Below are 22,733 nucleotides of genomic sequence, written 5' to 3'. Positions count from 1 at the left end.
TAATTCCTTTTAGGTATAACATTCAAATAATAATAACAAAATTAAAATAACCTCTTTGGTCCAGTCTTGAGTTATTTAAACTAGTAATACAAAAATACATAAGACCTATATTTTTTTTTAGAATTCATATTATAATAATATTAAAAACAAAACAATACCTTCCTTTATATTATTAGACTAATAATTAAATTAAAATAAATAGTACCTTTTTCTTTTCCAATATTTAAATAATAATAATAAGTTAGAATTAAAGGAATCATTACTTTTTTACAAATTTGCATTTTTGCAATGCATCATCTGTAATATATTATTTAATTCTTGATCAATAAATATTTTTCACAGATGACATAATGGTATTATATTTATTTAAATAACATTACCATTTTCTTCGATATTATCTGATTCTGAATCCACTTCATAATCTGGATCTTTATCCGTATCGTCATAATCAAAATCAGAATCCAACATTTCGTTAATTTCGTAGGGATTCATTATTATTATGCAATAAAAATTAAAATTATAAAACAAGAAAAAAAATCTAATAAGTAGTAGCTAGGATAGGTAAATACTAAATTACAAAATTTTCGGTTACAATTTCTTATCATTGTCACATTATCATTGATAATGACAACAAACACGATTTAAGTTATCTCTATATTATTTAATATAACATAAATTAATTTTGAACACGAAAAATCAGTAATTAAATATAACTTAAAAACAAAATATGTGTAAAACAAATTACTATAGAAAACAATTCATAAAAATAAAAATAAATAACATATTCCGTTGCTACAAGTACCAAAATGAAGTGGTCACACTGTAGAATTCGAATCCGATGAAAAAATACTGATAAAACAGTCCGTCCCATATCTGGCAATCACTTGTTAAATATACCGATAGTGTGAGACCCAAATTTGGTACTCGTAAATTTACTTTTGTATATTGTTGAGACCCAAATTTGGGACTCATGGCCAAATTGAGTAACAAGTCGAAAACCCCTCGGCGCTCAACGTGTTAATATCTAATTAGTAACATTTATAATTACATTTTTCTAGATGTGATTTCGAGTACGTATAATATATAATTTGTATTTTAATTTTATTTGTTTGAAATTTCAAATTCAAGTCAATGAAATGTATGTGCTATAAATCAATAGCTTATTAAAATCGATTTTAATTTTTAAATCCGTTTTTAACGTATTATTTGTTAAAAGGAAAACCAAATTATTAATTTTTAAATTTATATGTTTGGTAGTCTTAGAATCACCATCATTATCGTAGAATTGTGGTTCTGGGACTCTTAAGTGTTCTTGTTGTCTTATATAAACCAATAACCGTCGTACATATTAATATAAATTATTCAATCAATTTTCCTTTTATGCTGTAGCTGATTGAAATTTTTTAAAGTTCAGCTTTTGTGTGCCCTTCATAACCTTCTCAATTAGTAATGTTTCTTTTTGTGTGAGTGACATCACCAAAAACATATGACATGTTTAATCTTAATGTTTTTAATATTTAGTATTGAAATTACGAAAATAATATTAAATTAAGAAATATAATAAATAAATCTTAAAAATGTAGTTAATTTGCTATCAGAGGAATTGTTTTTAAGTTGATAGCTTTAATATTAAAGATAATTGTTCAATTATTATACTTAAAGGTAGTATTTTTATCTTTTAAATCTATATTGCAATATTAAAATTTTTAAGTAAGTTATAATATTTTAAATATGAAAATAAATAAATTCCGATAATTTGTATAAAAAAGTTTATATTAAGTTTATAAGTTTGATAAAAGGTAAATTTACCGTAATATTAAAGTCAACAACACAAAATAAATTCTAAATAGACATAAAGTATTTTTTGTTTGTTGTTTAAATATATATTTTCATTAAATAACATACAATTTTTACATATTTCAAATTAATTAAATAATTATTGTCCACAAATTTTGAAAGACGTACCTACGTATTATTTCTTTATTTTGTTTATAATTAAAGTATTTCGCGTATAACATGGCTACAATTTTATATTTAAAAATTTTTTTCATAACGGTAAAAATGCTTCTATGGTTACATAACATAACATAGAATCTTAGTTGTAAGAATTGTGGTAAAAATAAGCAAATAACATCCATAAATGGTAATGCTTTCGCAAATCATAACAACTTAAAAAGTACGATAATTCGTTATTAAATGACAATAAAATGAGATAACCAATTTGGTTTAAATCTGGTTTAATGTAAAAATCCTTCATTTTTCATATTTTTTTTCATAGATTAAGTATCTATTGTATTACTACTTACTATAGATTTTAACAATGTCACAAATACTATAACATGTCTGTATATTTAAAGGTAAATAAATGTTGTTATGTTGTTGAGATAAATATTTGTAATTTTATACTTCGAATCCACAAAAACCACCTGTATTCAATTTTATACAAGAATCCAGTCTCCAAGTTGAAAATTAAAATATTTAAAGTAAACTAAAAGGTTAAAAATTTAAAATTAAATTCTTTAAAATGACCAAACTTTAAATATTTGATAATGAGTAAATCAATACATACAAGACGTGAAATGTGGTTACTTGCGTACTAACTATATCATTTTTGAAAGTTGGTAAAATTGCTAGTGAGTGCAAGTACTTAAATACATTCATAAACAAGATTTTTTTTAAAGGTTTGAGTTGATTTCATAATATGATTTAATTAATTGTATTAATTGTTGTATGCACGTCTAAAATTAAGTAGGAGTGTAATAATAAAGACTAAAAATTCAATGAAATATATTAATTTGAATAGTGGTATTAGTATACATGTTAAAATGTGTTATGATGTTATATTTTTCACATATTCCATGAAAAAAAAATTTTTAAAAATTTAATGCGCGATTATACTAAATGACAATAAGAAAAATCCATTGTTATCATAAGTATCATAACTTTATAAACCTTTACATTAAAATACAAATAATAGTAAAAAAAAAAAATAGTTATTAACTCTGTTTTTTCTATAAAAATATATTGTTATTTCATTTTAATTTAGTCAATATTTTGTTATTGTTATCTACAGCCCTGTTAACTAGTTTAATAAATCAAAAGGTCTATAATAATTATCCCGTCTATCAATTTCCTTGATATTTGAGAGTTATAATATATTCCCACATAATTTTCATAAAATAATTATAACTTTAAATCCTTGATAATAATAATAATAATGTAGTTTTTTTACAGGTATAGCAAGCCATTACCATACTAATTGTAAAAGTAATAATTATTGTGTACCTACTACCTACCAATCTTTACTATGAATACCTAAATACAACCTATATAATATAATATGTATATCATTATTTTGTTAATTTGAATTTAACGAGGTAAAATTCTGATTTTGTTGTTAATAATTTAATTTAAAACTCATATTTAATAATAAACCAGTTTAAAGAAGATCTGTTGATAAACATTCATCCAATCTAATACCGATTATTTTTGCAGATTATGGAAACAGGAAATATGGACCTGTGGACGAATACTGTATTGCTATGACCAGTGATGAATTCAATAATCCAAATATTCCTATAGAATATTTTAAAATAATATTTAATGACGTCATACCAAAAAATATATTTTCTAATGCTGAGGATTCCCAATCGGGGAAATTCCTTCCCAAAGAAGAAATTAAAGTCTACTTGGGCCCACGGGGGGATATAGTGATGATGGGATTACAAAAATATTTATATTATTTTTAAATGTTTAAAATGGAAATTACTATATTAGTTTCCCGATTATCGGGCATCGATAAAAATTATACATTATTAATTTTTCATTATATTTACTTATATTATTTATATTTTTTATTAATATTTTTGTGATTATAGTCAATCATCTTCTCTTATACTTGATATTATTACTTCATAAGTCGATTTATAATAAATTCTTAAAATTATGAAAATAATAAAAGAAAAGTTAATAGTTGTATATTGTACCGCTCAAAAAAAAAATAATCACCTAAATACTAATTTAAGGATGGGGAATGAGATTTTGGTAAATTTAGAAGGGGAACGTACAATGAAAAAGGTTGAGAACCATTGTGCTAAAAAACAAAACCTTACTTAAAGTATAATATTTTATTTAATAAAATATTCAAGGATACAGATATTTTTTTAAGTTAATAATTTTTGTATATGTTATAGTACCTTTATCTATATAATTCTGTAGATTGACTATTGCATGCGTTTACAATCAAGCAGATGTTAAATGTAATAATTAAATACAATAAATAATAATAAATGTATATGTACATTTAGATTTATGTTATAATTTTATGAATAAATGGAATAGATAAGGAAAAAAATGGGGGAAACTATTTATTTTATACAAAAACATTTTTAATCTAACAATTATAAATATTTATAACTCAACCTATGAATATGTTATTGTTTTACATTAAAAACCAAAATGTATACTATTTAATAAATAAAATAATATAATAACCCAAATACACTGTACTGAACATCAAATCATAATATTATAATATGTTTCTAAAAAGTTTAGATATTAAATATGATACATATATACTTTATGATGTGAACTTAGGCTTTTAAGTGCATATGGATGACTGCCGCAATTCATCAACAGCTTCATTATATGCCATATCTCGAATGGGGTTATTATGTATTAAACGGGCCGGAAGCATACAGATAATATTATGTAATATGATAAAAAATAATAGTCTTATATATATTATTATATGATATAATATACGTGACCCAGTCACCAAAATACTTCGCACGCTCTATACACAGACCGATCTATGTGTATTATGCGTATATTTGTAAATGGCACTCAACTGGAAGTGGACAGGTTCGTTGAGCAAAACCTGTGTGTGTTAGTTAGTGGGTGGTATGTGTTATTTGTGGGTGTGTACTTATAACTATTAAAACATATAGGTAACTAAATAAATGATAACTCAATAGTTAATAAAAAGAATTTAGTATAATAAAATAATAATTACGTACGGCCTTTTTTGGCCCAACAAGTAAAATATAATATTTAAGTTTGCCGGTTTGGCACAACCGATGATGATGTTAATAATAAATTATGTAACTAAATATCAAAAATATAAAGTATAAAAAAAAAAATAGATGCTACTGCTTATATTTGACTTAATATTAATAATAAAATATCATAAAACAGTACGACCCCTTTCGTCAAACAAGAAAAATTAAAAAAATTAAAATAATAAAATAGAACTCATAGTTTGTAGGTGCACGGCTGACCAGCTGCAGCCCATGCCTATATAAATAATCACACACACACAAACACTAAAATAAATATTACAAAAATTTAGGCGATTTGCAAGATTTTCAAGATGAGTGTTCAAATTTTATGCCATATCTTAGAGAGATTTGTCTGAATCACATACCGGTGTATAATCTAAGTTATTATACACTTGTATTTCATTTCATATTATTGGATTATGTTTGTAGGTAGTATAATACTGTCTACATTGTTATCTACAACATCAAATTATGCACTAATGGTTTATATATATTTTTTTCTATCGACAATAGCATAATATATCAACGGTCCCGAACCTGAGGAGGGCGCTCTCTAGGGAGGTGTGAAATTAAAAAAAAAATATGAAATCATTATTTTTGATTATTAAAATGTAATCTATACATTTAACCCAATGACTTATGTTGTCGAGAGTTGTTTTTTTTTTCAAATAAAAAAAAATATTTAACTTATATGATAATATTTAATATTAATATATGTATTTATCTTGAATAAAATTTTATGATTTCTATTAACTACATATGTTGTGAGTTTCTTTAAAAAAATTATAGTTGAACCACATAAAAAAATGCAATTATTTCTATTTCAATTTGAAGGACAAAATTAAATATAACATCAAAGCCAATCTTTAGTTTAAAACTTTTTAATTTGGAATTTACTCCAAATATTCTAAATTTGAAAATGTTTTCTTGGTTTTTTTTCTTGCATATGTATTTATAATTATTTGATTTGAATTTCTAGTATTATAAATAAATATTTATTATAATAACACACATAATATTATTATTGTTATATTATAATAATATAAAAAAATTACTTTTACTAAATTTTGAACTATGAATCAAAAAGATCCGAATGATTGGGTATATTCCAAATCGAAACTATTTGTTATGTTTTATTGAACATAGGAAAAGCAATTAAAAAAACAAACTATAAACATAAAGGAAAATATATTTTAAATATTCTGTAAAATCAATGTGCATAGTTTTGTAAATATTTATAATTTATAATGACAATTCCAAATAATTGCACATAAAAAAAAAAATAGGTAAGTTGTCTTTTTATAATCAATAAAGAATTATTGATATTTCAATATTTGATTTAGATTTTATTTTTGTTTTCATAACAAATTTTCAAATAAAATACATAATCATTAATCAATAATAACATTTTATTATATTTTATTATCTAAAATAAAATATGTTACGTATTACTTCATATTTATATACATTATTATTTATTATATTAATTTAGCTTTAAGTAGTTTACGTACAACTTTAAAAAAAAATACCTAACACTGAATTTTATAAAATCATCCAATAATAGTGCAGTATAGTTAACAATAAAATGTTTTTAAATGTACACATGTATTTGAATTTGATTATTCGAAGTGTTCAATAATCAATATATAAATATTAATCCGCTTTAATAAATGTTCCTATTATTTTTAATTTAAACTGACTTGAATAAAAATATATTGTATTTAATTGTAATAATATTTATTCGTCATGTTAAAGAATTCAATTTTAACAATAAAATTTCAAGTTAAATTGTATTTTTATATTCTGAACGAAGCGATGTATCTGTTACGCCGAATTTATGAAATTGCCGATTTCATGAAATCAGCAACGTTGTCACCGAATACGTGAAATCGGCAACTTAAAAAGCATAATACTGCCGATTGCGTGAAATCGGCAAGACCCTCCTTAAAAAATTATAAAACATAATTTAATTTAAATAAATGTATAAAACGCCAGAAATATAATAAAATCAAATTGTAATAATAAATATTATATGTATATATAAAATAGTTTAAAAGTTAAAAAAAAGTTAAAAAAGTTAAGTTAACAAATCTTGTTAAGTTATTGAATGTTAAATGTAATATTATTAGTTTATATTCATAAAAAATAATATTCTTTATTGATTAAAAAATTCCAAATAAATAGAAAATACTAATTTCCATAAATAATATCCTATTTTAACCAAAAAATATTGATACCAGTTACCACCTAACAAACGTTGCTAATTGGCTGCTATAAATGATGGTTCAAGAAAAATTTGAAAATATGATTTCAATGATATTGGTGGGGTTGGGGAAATGTGTCTCCAGCCCCACCCTAAGTTTTTTATTTTTTCCATGATTTAGGACATGTACGTGCAATAAAAAGACCTCAATGACCAAGATAAAATGCTTGTACGTATCATAGCATCTATCATCATAGGTAATAAAGATTACGGCGTGGTAATGCCGATCAGCACGCGTGCAATTATTGTTTATTTATAATCCACTATTGGTAATTATGTCATAATGTTCAGGCTGTTCAGGCGTTCTCTTGATGAGGGTATTTTTCCCACTTTTCTTAAATTCAGTTCTGTCACGCCAGTACATAAATCAGGTATCAAATCCGATATATCTAATTATAGACCTATCTCTATTCAGTCTCACCTATCAAAACTATTTGAATCCTTGGTTTTAAACAGTATTAAACCATCAAGTAAACAATATCCTTATTGAAGATCAACATGGGTTTCGTCCGGGAAGATCAACTACTACATGCAACTTAGTTTTTTCCAATTTTGTATTTGACTCTTTTAAAAAACGGTCTCAAGTTGATGTAGTTTATACTGACTTAGCCAAAGCGTTTGACACTGTTAATCATAGTGTCTTACTGAGAATTCTCGAAACGTCTGGTTTTGGTGAACCTTTGCTCTTCTGGTTTGGTTCTTTTTTAACAAATAGGCTACAATGGGTAAAATTATTTGGCGTCAAGTCAAATATCTTTTCGTCTACGTCTGGTGTTCCCCAAGGTGGACATTTATCACCGATTCTATTTTTACTGTTTGTCAATGGTGTACGTAACGCCTTGCCTTTGTGTAAACTTTTGTGTTTTGCAGATGATATGAAGCTCTATATGGAAATAAACTCAGCAGCTGATTGTGAGAACCTCCAAAGTAGCCTTGATTGTTTTGTTAGTTGGTGTTTTAAAATAGGCCTTAAAGTCAATGCTTCAAAGTGCCGAGTCATGACGTTTACTCGTTCTCGTTCTACTATCCTTTTTGACTACAATATCTCAGGTTTGACAATTGAACGCGTTGATAATCTAATCGATCTGGGTTTTAAATTATCTAGTACCCTTAGTCCTAGTCCTCATATTGCTATGATTACTAGTAGAGCATTTAAAGTTTTAGGGTTCATTATGCGTCTATCTAAAGACTTTAAATTGTCAAAATCGTTAAAATCACTATATTGCGCTTTAGTTCGTCCTATTTTAGAATACGGGTCGGTTGTCTGGGATCCGTACACTGTTTCTGATATTAACCAACTCGAACGTGTTCAACTTAGATTTTTAAGATTTTGTTGTTTTGTGTTAGGCATTCCCCATTTAGCTCACGATTATACTAATATCGCTAACGTACTTGGCCTGCCTACTCTAGTTGAACGAAGAAGAACTTTAAATTTAAAATTTATTCGTGGTCTAATTACTAACCATATTGATTCCTCTTGCTTGCTTTCCCAAATTAACTTCAAAGTTCCTTCGCATGTATCTCGTACTCATGTGACCTTCCTTATTCCTTCCGCCAACACAAATTATTTGCAAAATGAGCCTTTAAGGCGAATTATGTCACTTGCCAATGAGGACCCCTCTTTTGATGATAATTTGTTCTAATGTTTCTTAAACACTGTTAATAAACTCTTAAGTTTAATATAAGCGTTTTAATTGTTTACTAAAACTGTCTTATTATAATTGTAATTCTGTTATTTACATATATTATTTTACTTTTCAATTTTCTACTATTATTCTAATCATTGTACTGTACTTAATGTTATAGGGGAAACCCGTATATTGTAAAATAAATAAATAAATAAATAATAATATGTTACCGAATTCATGCAATCGGTAGAAAAAAGTAAGCCTAATTCACGAAATCCAAAATTTGCCGATTGCGTGAATTTGGTAGCCAAATTGCCGATTTCACGTATTCGGCGACACGTTGCTGATTTCACGAAATCGGCAATTTCATGAATTCGGCGTAACATATCTATTAATGTGTTTTTTTTGTATGCTATACGATAAGATTTCGATAAAATACTTCGATTTTTTAAAATGGGGTGGGATATCAAATAGGATTTAGTTTATACTGTAAAGAGAAGAGGTCAAACTTAAAAACTGCCAGTACCTACCAATAAAAAATTAAGATAAAACAAGAATTTTTTCATAAATCCAATTTTCGATTCAATTGACGATAACATTTTTTAAAAACATTTTGACTATTTTTGAACTATTAATAGTCATAAGATATATGTATAAAAAATTTTTTTTTATAAATGCAGACTCAAAATCGTTTGCAGGGTAGAAATGATTGAAAATTCAATATAAAATATAAGCTAAGTTAAGCATAGGTTGTTAATTTTTTTAACTTTTATCTATTGTCACAATATTTTTTTACAAGAATTTAAAGTTAGAATTTTGAAAAAAAATTCATAAAAATCGCGAAAATTATTAAATTATTTTATAGTTGAAAATTCATAAATATTTATTTTTACTACCTAAGATTTAAAAGTTTAATACAAAGTTCTTTATTAGTTGTTCAACCTATAAACTAAAAAAAAATTCTACTGGAAAGCCAAATTAATTTTATATGAGCATTTCAAGTTCAAATATTTACGAAATTCGATTTTCAGCCGTAAAATAATTAATTCTCCTCAAACAAGTTTTGATATTTTAATATTTTATTATGTTTTAAAAAAAAAATAATAACAATGGATATTGGAAATTTTCACCAAATGTTTATAATTTCATTTTCATTATTATCAAATTTTCGAAGTGTTATGTATTTTTTGTTTTGAAAATTTAACACAAGATTTCTCATAAGTAGTTCATATTGGAACCATAAAATCTAGAAAATATATAAAGATAATTATTTTTTATAGATATTTTAAGTTTTAATTTTGACAAATATAGACCATATCCGCTCAGAATCATTTTTCATACATAATAATATATCATTAAATTAAAACTTATCATACTTATAATAGTGACCCACTAAAATCTAACGTACAACGTAGAATAGTAATCACTTACCTACTATTTTTATATATTATTTTTGTACTTAGCAGTTGAGCTCTTGAAGAAAGTCATGAATAATAATAAAATCATTGTGACAAACGTATTTCTCCGTAAGATATATTTAGTAGTTTTAAAATATACTAAAAAATCATGTAAAATACTTAAACTATATTTGATCTTTAATATAATATACTGATTTTAAAAAGGTAGTATCAGTGTATCACAATATTTAGTATGTTTATATTGATGCAATAATAACGACAGATGGATCAATTTCAGTGTTTAAACTATAAAAGCTCATAATAATGAATTATCTTATTAATACAAAATTGCAGTTTATTTTTAATAATGCTAATCTAATATAACACGCGTACAATTTTAACAATAGTTGTAAGGATATTATGGTATCAGTATATTACATTAAAAATATTACTAAAAATTATTCAGTTTTTATATGAATTGGGGAAGATTTTTTTTTGATTTTTTTTAAATATTCAATCTGTTTACAAAATAAAACAATAACTAATAATGATAAAATAGAAAAAAAGTATGTATAATAAACATGAATCACGTGAGGAGGAGACCATTCATTAACAGAACCTCAGCATTTTTATTTTATTTTCCTATTTTAGGATGTTTCTAGACCAATTTCTTTTTAATCGACGAGTAATATGTGGTCAAGACAAAATTTAAACGTGATTTTATGCAATATGATTTAAAACTGAAAAGGATAGCATAATAGTATTCCGCAAAAAAATGTTGATGGCAATAATCGTTTAAAAATGTTTTAGATTTTGTTACCCTCGGTTTTTTCGATGTAAATTTCTTCTTTAATGAAGTGTGTTATAACGTCTTATAATTCAATTATTTTGAACAAATAGAAGAATCCAAAAATAAAGTAACAAAAACGTGTAGTTTAACTTAGCATTGTTTATAAGCAAAAGCTTTTTATCAAAGTGAAAGCGGGTTCATATTAAATTAAATAATTACCTTATACATAGAACATTACTTACACTTATATTATGTGTACATTTTCTTCATTGCAGGTATATTTATTTAACCTTTTTACTTTAAACACGTTATTATAATGCTATTTACAAAACAAATTGAAATTTATTTAAATATCAAGCATACATTATTAACTCATTTAGCTTTAATACCTAGTTTGTAACATTAGTTCAAATTTATCTTCAGTGCAGAATTAATTAACATGTAAATGATAGGTAATAATAATGTATACGTGTTTACTGTTTATTAATATATTGTTTATTTGTTTAAGTCTTTGTTTTTGTAATCAAATTAGTTGAAAGTTTCAAGTGTTAATGTCTATTAGATATATAGTACATAGACACATAGTTGCTAATAAAGTTTTCATTCGTACCTAAACCTTTCTAAGTGAATAGACCCTTTTGGAAGTAGTGATTTGATAACCAAAAAGATTAGTGTGGTTAGGTTAGTCACTGCATGAGGTTTCAACTGTTGGAAAACCGGCGGGAGACTTTAATATGTATTTCGGATTCTGACGATTGTAATAAACCTACCATACTCAACCTTTTTTCCGCTTTGACCACTTATATATTTTTGTTATATGAATTGCAACATAATAATTTTGAGGATACTATAATAAAGAGAGAGAAAGATTCAAAAAGGACAAAAATTAAAAAAATTAAAATAAATTTATAATTTTTAATATTTTATAAAAATTAAATTGATGTAATTTTATTTTAATCTTAATGTTTTAATCACAAAAAAATCAGCGGACTACATGTTGAATATGGTTGCTATGGATGTTAAAAACGTTAGACGTTTTATACACTGAATAAGCTATTACATACCAATTTATATAAACATGAACAATTTTATTATCTAGCTTAACTTCGTCTAAGACGTCCAAAAGTTGTCAAAATAATAGCCAATGATGTATCGAAAATTAATGATAATAATAGTGACTATTATAGTACATTGTTACGTACCATAAAACGTCTCTAGATAAAATATAAAGCCAGTGGGGTCGGAAATTTCTAAAATTAATTTTTACAACCGTTACGATGGTGTCGGTGAACACGTTTGAAACAATATTAAATTACAGTCACTAGTACTCGCGTCAAAGTGCATTTTCGCGTAAACAAGTTTGGCATATATAGACATACCTATAATAAAGTAATAAAATATGATGAATATAGCAATATGTAAATTAAATAATTATATATTGTTTTTTTTGCTTGAAAATACGAGCTTAACTTATTATACTTTGGGTATTATAATTATTATATCAGTTAATTTTTATCTGTTCCAAATATTATTTTATCGAGCTGATTCGTTATTAAATGTTACGAAATCAGTGTTAGATAATAATTTTAAATAATATAATTGGAAGATAACAATGTACTAAAATTCAGATGTGTACTTGAGCCAGAAAACAAATTATCACTATTAAAACGATTATCTATTCTTAATACACGTTTACAATTTTATATATATATTATCGTTCATTATTATTTCCAATAAGCCACATTATAGTGATCCAAAAATTCTAAACTATAAATAATTTTCAATAAGCCAAATTTTTTTTTTTTTTTTTTTTAATTCCAAATTAGAGATTCATTTTATGTTGATGAATTTGTCAACACACAATATTAGTTGCAATTTATATATTTTATGATTAGTTTTAGTATTTATATAAATAAAATTTAATAACGATTTTTTTTCTTAAAAATTAAATTAAAATACTAAGTACACAATATCACGTGAATATGCATTTAAAATTTTAACAGAAATATTATGCAACATTCAAAAATAACATTTGTATTAACAAGGGTAACATATTTTGTAATAAGTAATAACCAAATTAAAGTTAAACGTGGGTAGCTTAAATAAACGGCATACCAAGTATATTTAAATCATCAACGGAAAGGGATTCTTTGGGTAATACGTGTAATATATCCATATAGTCATAGGCATTTAATTGTTACCGGGAGCTTAAATTGTAGCTCTACAGAAGGAAATTTTTTTTTTTAGAAAACAGTTCGTTTGTAAATTTAATTTATGTACATCAATAATTACATAGACAGGGGATCAGCATTTCGAATAAGTGGGTAAATTTTTTGAAAACATATGTGAAAAAGAAAATAATTATTTCACACTTTCAGTTGACTTTTACGAGTATAAATTTGAAAATAGCCGCCGCGGAGGGTGTATTATACGTTACGTATGTAGTATACGGTTGCGGAGTTTAGACGTCGTGCGGTGGCTGAAGGGCAAGGGGTCGATACTGCGGGGAGGTCGGTGGCGTGCGTGAGCGGGGTGTGGTGGGGCAGAGGAGAAGATGGACGAGAAAAGGGGGAAGAGGAGCGGTAGATAAGGTGGAGTAACGATAGGGGGGAAGCCGAGGGGGAAGAGGAGGTTACCGTCAAAGACCATGTGCACGACCGGAGATGACGTCACAGGAACAAACGGGATGTGTCGCGCGCGAGAGGGGAAATATTGATTCTGGTACGGCGGCGCTGCGCCGACCGCCGCGTTTCTCTCCGCGGATTTCTGCCGCCGCGGTAGTCTCTCTGTCCGAGCCGTCGGCCAACCGACGACGCATACCCGGATCCCGGCGTCCCGTGTACGCGCGTTGTGTCCGTTACCCTCCCACACACGACATTCACACACGCTCTTTCACACATACCCATACACACTCACACACACAAACATACAAACACATACACACACATACACTCGCACACATACAACACACACACACGCACACACGCACACATACACACACATAAAACCACACTCACACATACGGACAAAAACATATAAGCACACACACACAACGTAAATGATACGCATCTGCATGACGTACGCTACACGATAATATCATACGTATTATGTAATATATAATTATGTTATCGTAAACGACAGTTTTTCGTTGCTTTAAAAAAAAAAAATTTTTGTTTTTTTTTTTTATTCCAAATTTAAAAAATCTTTTTATTTTCTCCATTCGAACCGCAACAGTGAGATAATAACACAACGCTGTTATAAATTCGGCGAACGATTTAATATAATATAGGCGTGCATGTGCGCGTAACACAGTACGCGTATTATATAGTAAAATACCGTTCGCGAGCATTATCTATTTCTCCCTCCTCGACGCCGCGTGTGCCGCCGTTAGCCCTCGCGGCGTCCGCATCCGACTCTGACGCCGCGCGTACATTCGCGGACGCCGGTGCAGTTCGTTTACGCGCCCGCTATGATAGTTGTGTGTATCGCATAAATTGCACGTGTGAATTTCGATCGTCCGCGCCGCAGTCGGTGGTCTAAGTCAAGTGACGGACAGTTAACTCACCGGCAACGAACGTACAGTTGTTGTTATTGTTGTTATTTACGTCGTATTATAATTATAATATTATCGTACGATAACGTGCGACGGACATCGGTCGTCCTCGCAGTAATCGCGATCGTAGCCGCCGCCACCGGCCCCGCCGCTGCCGCAGCCGCCGTCGTCGTTGTCGTCTCCGCAACCGGAGCAAAGAAGCCGCCACCGACGTCTCGTCCTACGAGTACTCCATACTCGCTTAGGTAAAAACCATTACGGTACAATAACATTATATATTTCTATAATTTAAGCCGAGTCCACCACCACTACAGCTATGTAGTCGTTGGTCGTCGAGACGTATAATGTCTGTCGTATTCGGATCTGAAACGTTTGTAGTCTGTGACCTATATGGTTCACGTTGACCGTGATCTACCGCAGAAAATCGGGCCAACCTTTGTGCACGACAACGCTGCAGACGACGCAGCCGTGAACCCACGGTCTTATACGTAATACGAATATTATTACTTTTCGAGTACCTTTACCGGACCGTACACGATCGCTATAATATTATTTTACTTCAATAATAGACCGGACCTCTATATATTGACGTTTACGTTCACATCAGAGCTATATCTATCTACAGGAAACTTTTCTGATTCGCGTCACGCATTTCGAACTGGTCGGTACTTATATTATTATTACGTTCTACGGTCCTATACACATCACTGGGTATATAAACCGTATCGATTTCGCCGTATTTTTTCGCATTCAGACCCCTGGCTCGTTTTATACACATTATATTATATTATATTATATTATACAATAATATATTCACGTATAGGTACATTTTATTCTCACATATTATATTCATAGACTATCAGAAATGGATATTCGTTGTGTATATATATATATAGATGCAGCATCACTCCTTTTTCGAAAATATGCCTAAACATTTGTGTAACAATTGTAAAATAAAAACTAGACTTATTTTTTATGTCCGTGATAAAAATTCACTTAACATTTTTACTGTATAATATTGGTATACGTTTATTTTTTCAACGAGTAGTGATATTTAATATATTTCATAATAAGCCATCTTCACAAAAAATAATCACACAATGTCGGTGAATTTATGAAAAACAATACAAATATTTATTACGCCACGTTTAATATGCAGATATTTTTGGATTTAATATCATACTTGCAAATATACGAGTATAATATAAATCGGTCGATTGATATAGAATGAAGTCCATATCATTCGGTTGATAATCTTATACTCGTATGTAGGATAGTTCAATTTGAGGTTAGGTGTGTGTAAAATACAGGCTGACAATATCATAGCTGCCGGCGGAACATAGTGTGGACCGTGTACAATTTGGCTTAACTATAATAATACACATTAGTAATGTGACATTACACTGCCACCCTTTATTCTTAACCCATTGACCACCGCCACCGTGTTGTATTAATATCATATCAAATTACACAGGCAGGCATGCTGTGAAATGTAATTGGTGTATTATTATTATTGTAAGGTTGCAGTATGAAAGGCGTTCACCGCAAGTCCAATGAAAAAAAAAGGAAAAATCGAAATGAAACCTTTCCCGTCACCATTTATATATAATATCTACTGCCTGCGAACAGTCATCAATGTAAATGTGATCGATTTTAAATATTTGCAGTTGTGTTGTTCGATGGACTTTAAGATTTTATTTTCTAAAACAACAACAATATGTAATAATATATAGGTATACCTATAATATATATCACTTATAGGTAATAAATGTTATTAAGTACAGAAGGTTAAATATAAATACATACACAGGGGTAATTTATAATTTTATTTACGTACCTATCTTACTAACCAGGTTATCAGAACATGCCATCAATAGGACAGTGCACATAATATATTATTTGGTTTTTATCACGAAAAGCGGTAGAAATATTTATGTAATGTACGACAATAAAAGTGCATTGTAACATAAAATGGATATTTGGACTAGTACTTAACTTATTAATGTATAGGTATTCATAAAATGTATGATATATTATATAATAATTAATAATATAGGTACTTTTAGTTTTTTTTGTACTAAAAGTTATAGTTTTGTTGTTGTTTTATTATTATTATTTTGTTTTATCAACAAATTAGCTAGACATTTTACATGTTGTGTATTTTTTGCATTATCTTTTTTCTGTTGAAAATCATTTAATACACAATTTTTTTATTCAAATATGTAATATGGTAACCGAAATTTTTTTGTTATTATAAAATATTGCTTTTAAATGTTTATTTTTGCTACAATAAAACTTCTTAAACAGTGACATACATTTTTAGTTGACCACATTTTAAATATAGTTTGTTAGAAAAAGTTTTGATATTTTAAGAATTAATCATACAATAGAGCGTTGGTACACAATAGATTTTTATGCTTGTTAAAAACAGCCTAAATAAAAGCTATAGTGTTTTTTTAATGCTCTTTAATGACCTATAATTAATATAAACTGTTGAAATTATCTACATATAAATATGTTAAGTACATACTACATATTATATATTTGTGTTATATTTTTAAGTAAAAATTTGAATTATTTTTAAAATTACCAAACTTAAGTAAACAAAATGTTGATTAATCAATATCTTTACTAAACAAATAATTTTTAATAAACGATTATTGAAACGTAAGAAGCATAAAACGTAATTTGATATTGTCTTATAATGTCTAATTATAATCATACCACAAAATGTAGATTTAAGTTTTTGTCAATGTACAACGTGTGACCATGATATGATACACTACTAATTTTGTGTTTGAAAAGTATTGAATGGTTTTAATATATATTTTTTAGTTTAAAAAAAAGTATGTCTGAAGCTTAACTAGTTGAAAATTGTAAGATAAAAATAAATAAGTAGAAAGAGTGATCATTACTTTTTATAGTTTTTTCCCAATGTTGAAAAATTCTTGTAGTTACCTATAAAATTTAATTTCATCCCTTCGTATCAATTGTGGTGTAGAAATGCACTGCAGATTTTAAGAGAAGAAACTAACAAAAATGAAAAACAACTATTCAACTGGAAACTAAATAAGAGTTGCTGGTCTATAAAAACTAAAAAGTACATCTTTTTAGTATTCATTATTTTGGTTTTATAATATTCACTAATATAGCACTACTACTTACTTACGTCTTATTTTTAATAACTTAACATTATAAAAATTAAATAGTTATACCTACTTGAAAGCATATTTCTGATAAAAAAAATTATAATTAGTTTAATGTTTATAATTTACTGATTTAAATATATTACAGATTGTATTAAGATTGTTTTAATATTCATAATATAGCTAATAGAGATATCTAACTTTTTAACCTTATCAGATATCAAATAATACATTTGGCACTGCTAAAATAAGTAAAATTATGAGTTATGACTATACAATTTTAGAAGTTAAAATTCTGCCGTTAGGCGATTGAATAAGCCTATTCATTGCAAACAACTCTATATGAAAAATAAAATAAATGTGATTAAATCATAAATATTAATTATAATTTATTAAAATATAAATATAAAATTATGAGTGGTATAGCGATGAATGTATTGATTTAACATTAATAAGTATTTTATATTTCATTATTTTTTGAAACAGTAAAAATGGTTCAGTTTTAAGCTGTAAAAATATTAATCCTATTGAAAACTTTTTGATGTTATGTAGATAATGTTTTCCTATATACAATTAAGTTATCAAAATAGACTAATTTTAAGCTATTTTTATTTTATTATAACAAGGCTTATAAAGTATATAATAATATAATAAATGTTATTTAATTCGAAAAAATTTGTTCAATATGCCGCACATTGTATAACTAATGAAAAAATAAGTTAATAATAGTATAATAACATTTTTTTTTAAACATATCCTTAGAAATAAATTGAATGAACACTATCACCGTTTATTATTTGATATAATTTTTTGTATGTTATGATTTATTATTGAATACTAATTTATTATATATAAGTATCTTATTTAATGATAATTATCACTAAAAACTTACTGTACAGCAAATCGACATCTTGTTTTTCTCTCTTTTTTTTTTAAAAAAAAACCCAACAAAATACATCAGTTATATATTCTGAAACGTAAAATGATTTATTAATTTCTCTAATGTCTCAAGTTATTTTAAAGGCCAATAAAAATCGTTTTGTGGATTATAAAAACACGTAGGGCAGAGGGCAGACAATCTGGAGTGCACTTAGAAAAGTCGTTAAACGAAAATTTTTCATTCGCCTTTTTGCAGGTCCTCAACGTACAAGTGCACTTAATGTCATTTAAAAATATCTCATCCTTGAATTCTGATTAATTAGCCGGAAACAATTGATTAATATTCACACATTTTTCACTTTACATCTAAGTTTAAGAACTCAATCAAGTGGTCTTATAATAGTACTAAGGTAATAAAATAAATCCATAAAAGTGATAATTATCCTACATATATATATATATATAAATTAGGTAAAATATAAAAATAATATAATAATAATTTAGGTATTATACTGTTATAGATGTGGTATGATAATATGATATGAAATATATGTATATATTGTATAACATGTTACTTAAGTAGGCATTTGATGGAGAATAATAATATTATGACATAAATCATGTATAACTGTATACGATAATAATAATCATAAACTCTATTTACATATTGAATAAGTATACTTAAATGAAAAAAACAAGAAAACTACCTATTTTTAAAAATGTTTAAAAACTCAAAATAACTGGTTTAGGTAGCAAATATATTATGAAATTAATTTATTGATAATATTATTCATATTGATACATTTTTAATAATGATAATATAATACTTAATATTAATTTATAACAAAGATATTTTGTAACACACAATTTATATTCTAAGATGAATACAATTAATAATATAGAGAGTTTTGGCGATGCCGCAACTTTCTACGTAATATTCGGTTGATATAACATATGATATACTACTTAAGTATGTTCAATACACATACTAAACTATTTAATATTAATTTTATAGTAATACTTACTCATACATTATGTTCTAAATAATATAAATTATAATATGTGTATTTCAATTAAAGACATTAGATTTTTCACCAACAATGCTGAGTTAATATCGTTTATTTTACAGAAAAATAAATGGATTTTCGGTGAGACCTTCACTTCCTAGGTATGCTTTTAATATGTAATTAATGATCTGACCTAATTTTGTTTCCTAGTTTGAATTTAATTCTCACCTGCCCTATGTTGGCCATTTTGATGAAGATTTCCCCATAACACCAAATCCATATTGATTTGTTTTTCCATTGTTTAATTTTGTATGGATACAAGTATTATACTTATATAATATAGGTAGGCTGATTAGCTTTGTTAATTATTTTTAACTCGTTGTAAATATAATTTAATGACTACCTATACATTATAATTTAAACTAGGTATCTGGTGGATTTTATAACATAGTATATCACCTATGCTTTATACGTAACATCAGATTATATTTGTACTGTTCGTAATCAAAAAATATTTTATATACCTCCATTGGCCGTTATATAGTTCAAGAATTTGTGTTACAATTTAATCAACCTTTTTAAAGTTAATTAAAAAATTTAATTTAGGTAAAAAACTACTTAATATTAAAAGTATAACCTTTATTTAATCTTATTATTATTTTATTTTTTATAGTAAAAGTTATTACATTAAATATTTATAAATATATATTAAATATACATGTATATATTATTGTGAATAAGTATCTGTTTATTATATAATACCATTTAATGTATTAAGGAAATGTATTTACTAATCGTAATAATAGCTAGATAAATAATATAGAAAAAAATTGTCATGTTTATCAAAATTTCAAAATAAAATAAATAAAAAATAAATATGATATACCTAATATATTACAATGAACATAAATGTATGTAAATTAAAAATCAATAGTATTTTAATATATAATAATAATACATTATTGTTAATATTTAAAGTTATTTTTTTTTATAAAAATATAAAAAAATATATTTTTATATATAATTAATCTATAAGAATATTTTAAGTCGAATGTTTTATGTCAAATTACTAAAATATTTAATACATAAAAAAATAGTAATAATAATATATAATAACTTGTAATTGATGTTATGAGAAAATATCATTGTTAAAAATTACTGTACTTAATATTAATTAAGTCAACGAGGACTAATTAAATTGTTTGAAATATTACACGAAATAATAATTTGATTGGTTTGAACGCATTTTCAATATTTTATCATGATTATAATCTACATAGGCATTATTATAATTAAACTAGACATTAAAATAGTGGAAACATTTTTTTTCTTGAAAGTTAATAAATAAAAATACGCTAATAAATGATACTGTACAATTTTATAGCTTATAGTTACTTAAAATAATTAGATATAAAGTATGATTACAGCAAAATAAATGTATTATATAGTTTAAATATATTATGATTATCCAATATATTATATTCAAAAAAATTATAAATAAATTCAATTATTATTAATGCCTGTTAATAGCAGCACCTATTTGTGGTATATTTTTTAATACTTTTTACTTTTACAGACTCTATTACTGTAATACATAAAAATCGAACGTCAACGATTAGTTAACTAGTTATAAGTATTTTAAGTCTTACTGAGCAGAATCGCCTACTCTGTTGGGGACAAGGTATATTCCACAAAATGTTAGTCCACTACTTCATTAATCTAAACTTTGAATACTTAAGTTATAACTAATCAACTACTCATTCAAAATTACGTTGTTATGTATTTAAGTACTTCTAAAAATAATCTGTTAAAGAAAATGAAATTAAAATCAAACTTATAGTTAAAAAAAGTAAAAATTAAAAAAAAAATAACGATAAAAATTGTAAAAATTGTAAAAAATATAACTGATATTCAAAACTATTTTTAAAAAATAATTAAGAATTGTTGGTTTAATTAGTGTAATTAATTTGGATCACACTATAAACTATATAAAATCTTTGTTTATTACAAAACTTCGATAGATTCATAAAATTATTACCACAGTTAACTATGGAATTAAACTATAAATTCAACTAAACATTTTGCTAAGTAAATCATTGAAAGTTTTTAATATTATTTTGATTGATGTCTCATATTTTATATTTTTAAATTTTATTATGTAGCTTTATTTTTTCATCATACAATAATAACTATGACTAAAGTGAATATCTTTTAAATTGATTTTTTGGACTTATTATGTTTTTGCAAAGTGAAAATAGTATCATATTAAATATTCTTTTTTAAAACAATAACCAGCAATACCAATATTCTCAATACCCCAGTGTGGTGTAGTAACCTATACATTGCTCATGTATCGGTCTTGTTATATTTATATGTTGATCCACTTGATATTTAAAGTTTAATGGTTTTCCGTTGTAATTAAAAACTGGGCCACTATTATAAAACTACAATAAAACCGAAATACAAAACAGAATTAAGAATATTAATGTTGTTTTTATATTTAAAACGATCCGTCGAAAAAGTCTTTTGTTTAGTTAAAGATTCTGTTTTGACAAATGTTCGATGGTAAATGGAAATAAAAATAGAAAAAAAACATGCACTCAACAAGGACGAAGACGACTTGCACTAATCGACCTCTCGGGTAGAATAATAATAATGAATATAAAAAAAAATTCTCTAGTACGGTTCAAAGATGAAAACACTTGAGCTATAGAGACAAAACCACAACATCGATTGATCTCTATTGTGCGCACGATGATTCGCCAAACCGAACTTTCAATATTCTCGTCGTTATGGAAACTCCGAGGCGAATTACCTGGGTGAAAAATGGTTTTTTAGTTTATTTTTTTTATTTTTTAATTTCTACAGTGTTTGGTGTGTATATTAGTGTGGGACGGATGATAAAAAAAAATCATGGATATGATATATTGTATAATGTATATATATATAGTTTGTCCAAACAAAAGAGTCGACGACTCGTCCATCATCAGCGGACAGGGTGCATTAATAT

General features: G+C 26.2%; 1 protein-coding gene and 1 long non-coding RNA gene across 2 annotated transcripts in view; both read left to right on the top strand.

The window, feature by feature from the left end:
* Positions 1–707: 707 nt before the first annotated feature.
* LOC132922986 (uncharacterized) lies at positions 708–3,895 on the top strand. Its single transcript, XR_009661077.1, has 2 exons — positions 708–1,070; positions 3,496–3,895. It is a non-coding gene; the product is annotated as an uncharacterized LOC132922986 (long non-coding RNA).
* A 10,010-nt stretch (positions 3,896–13,905) lies between these two features.
* LOC132920512 (two pore potassium channel protein sup-9-like) overlaps positions 13,906–22,733 on the top strand; it is a 69,735-nt gene continuing 60,907 nt past the window's right edge. Inside the window, exon 1 of the mRNA XM_060982960.1 lies at positions 13,906–14,936. The gene's annotated coding sequence lies outside the window, so the exon portion shown is untranslated. The remainder of the gene's footprint in view (positions 14,937–22,733) is intronic.

This window comes from Rhopalosiphum padi, chromosome 2 (genome assembly GCF_020882245.1).
Source record: "Rhopalosiphum padi isolate XX-2018 chromosome 2, ASM2088224v1, whole genome shotgun sequence".
NCBI classification, from domain to species: Eukaryota; Metazoa; Arthropoda; class Insecta; order Hemiptera; family Aphididae; genus Rhopalosiphum; species Rhopalosiphum padi.
Note: the sequence above shows the minus strand (reverse complement) of the source record. Positions and strands in the feature narration are given on the sequence as shown.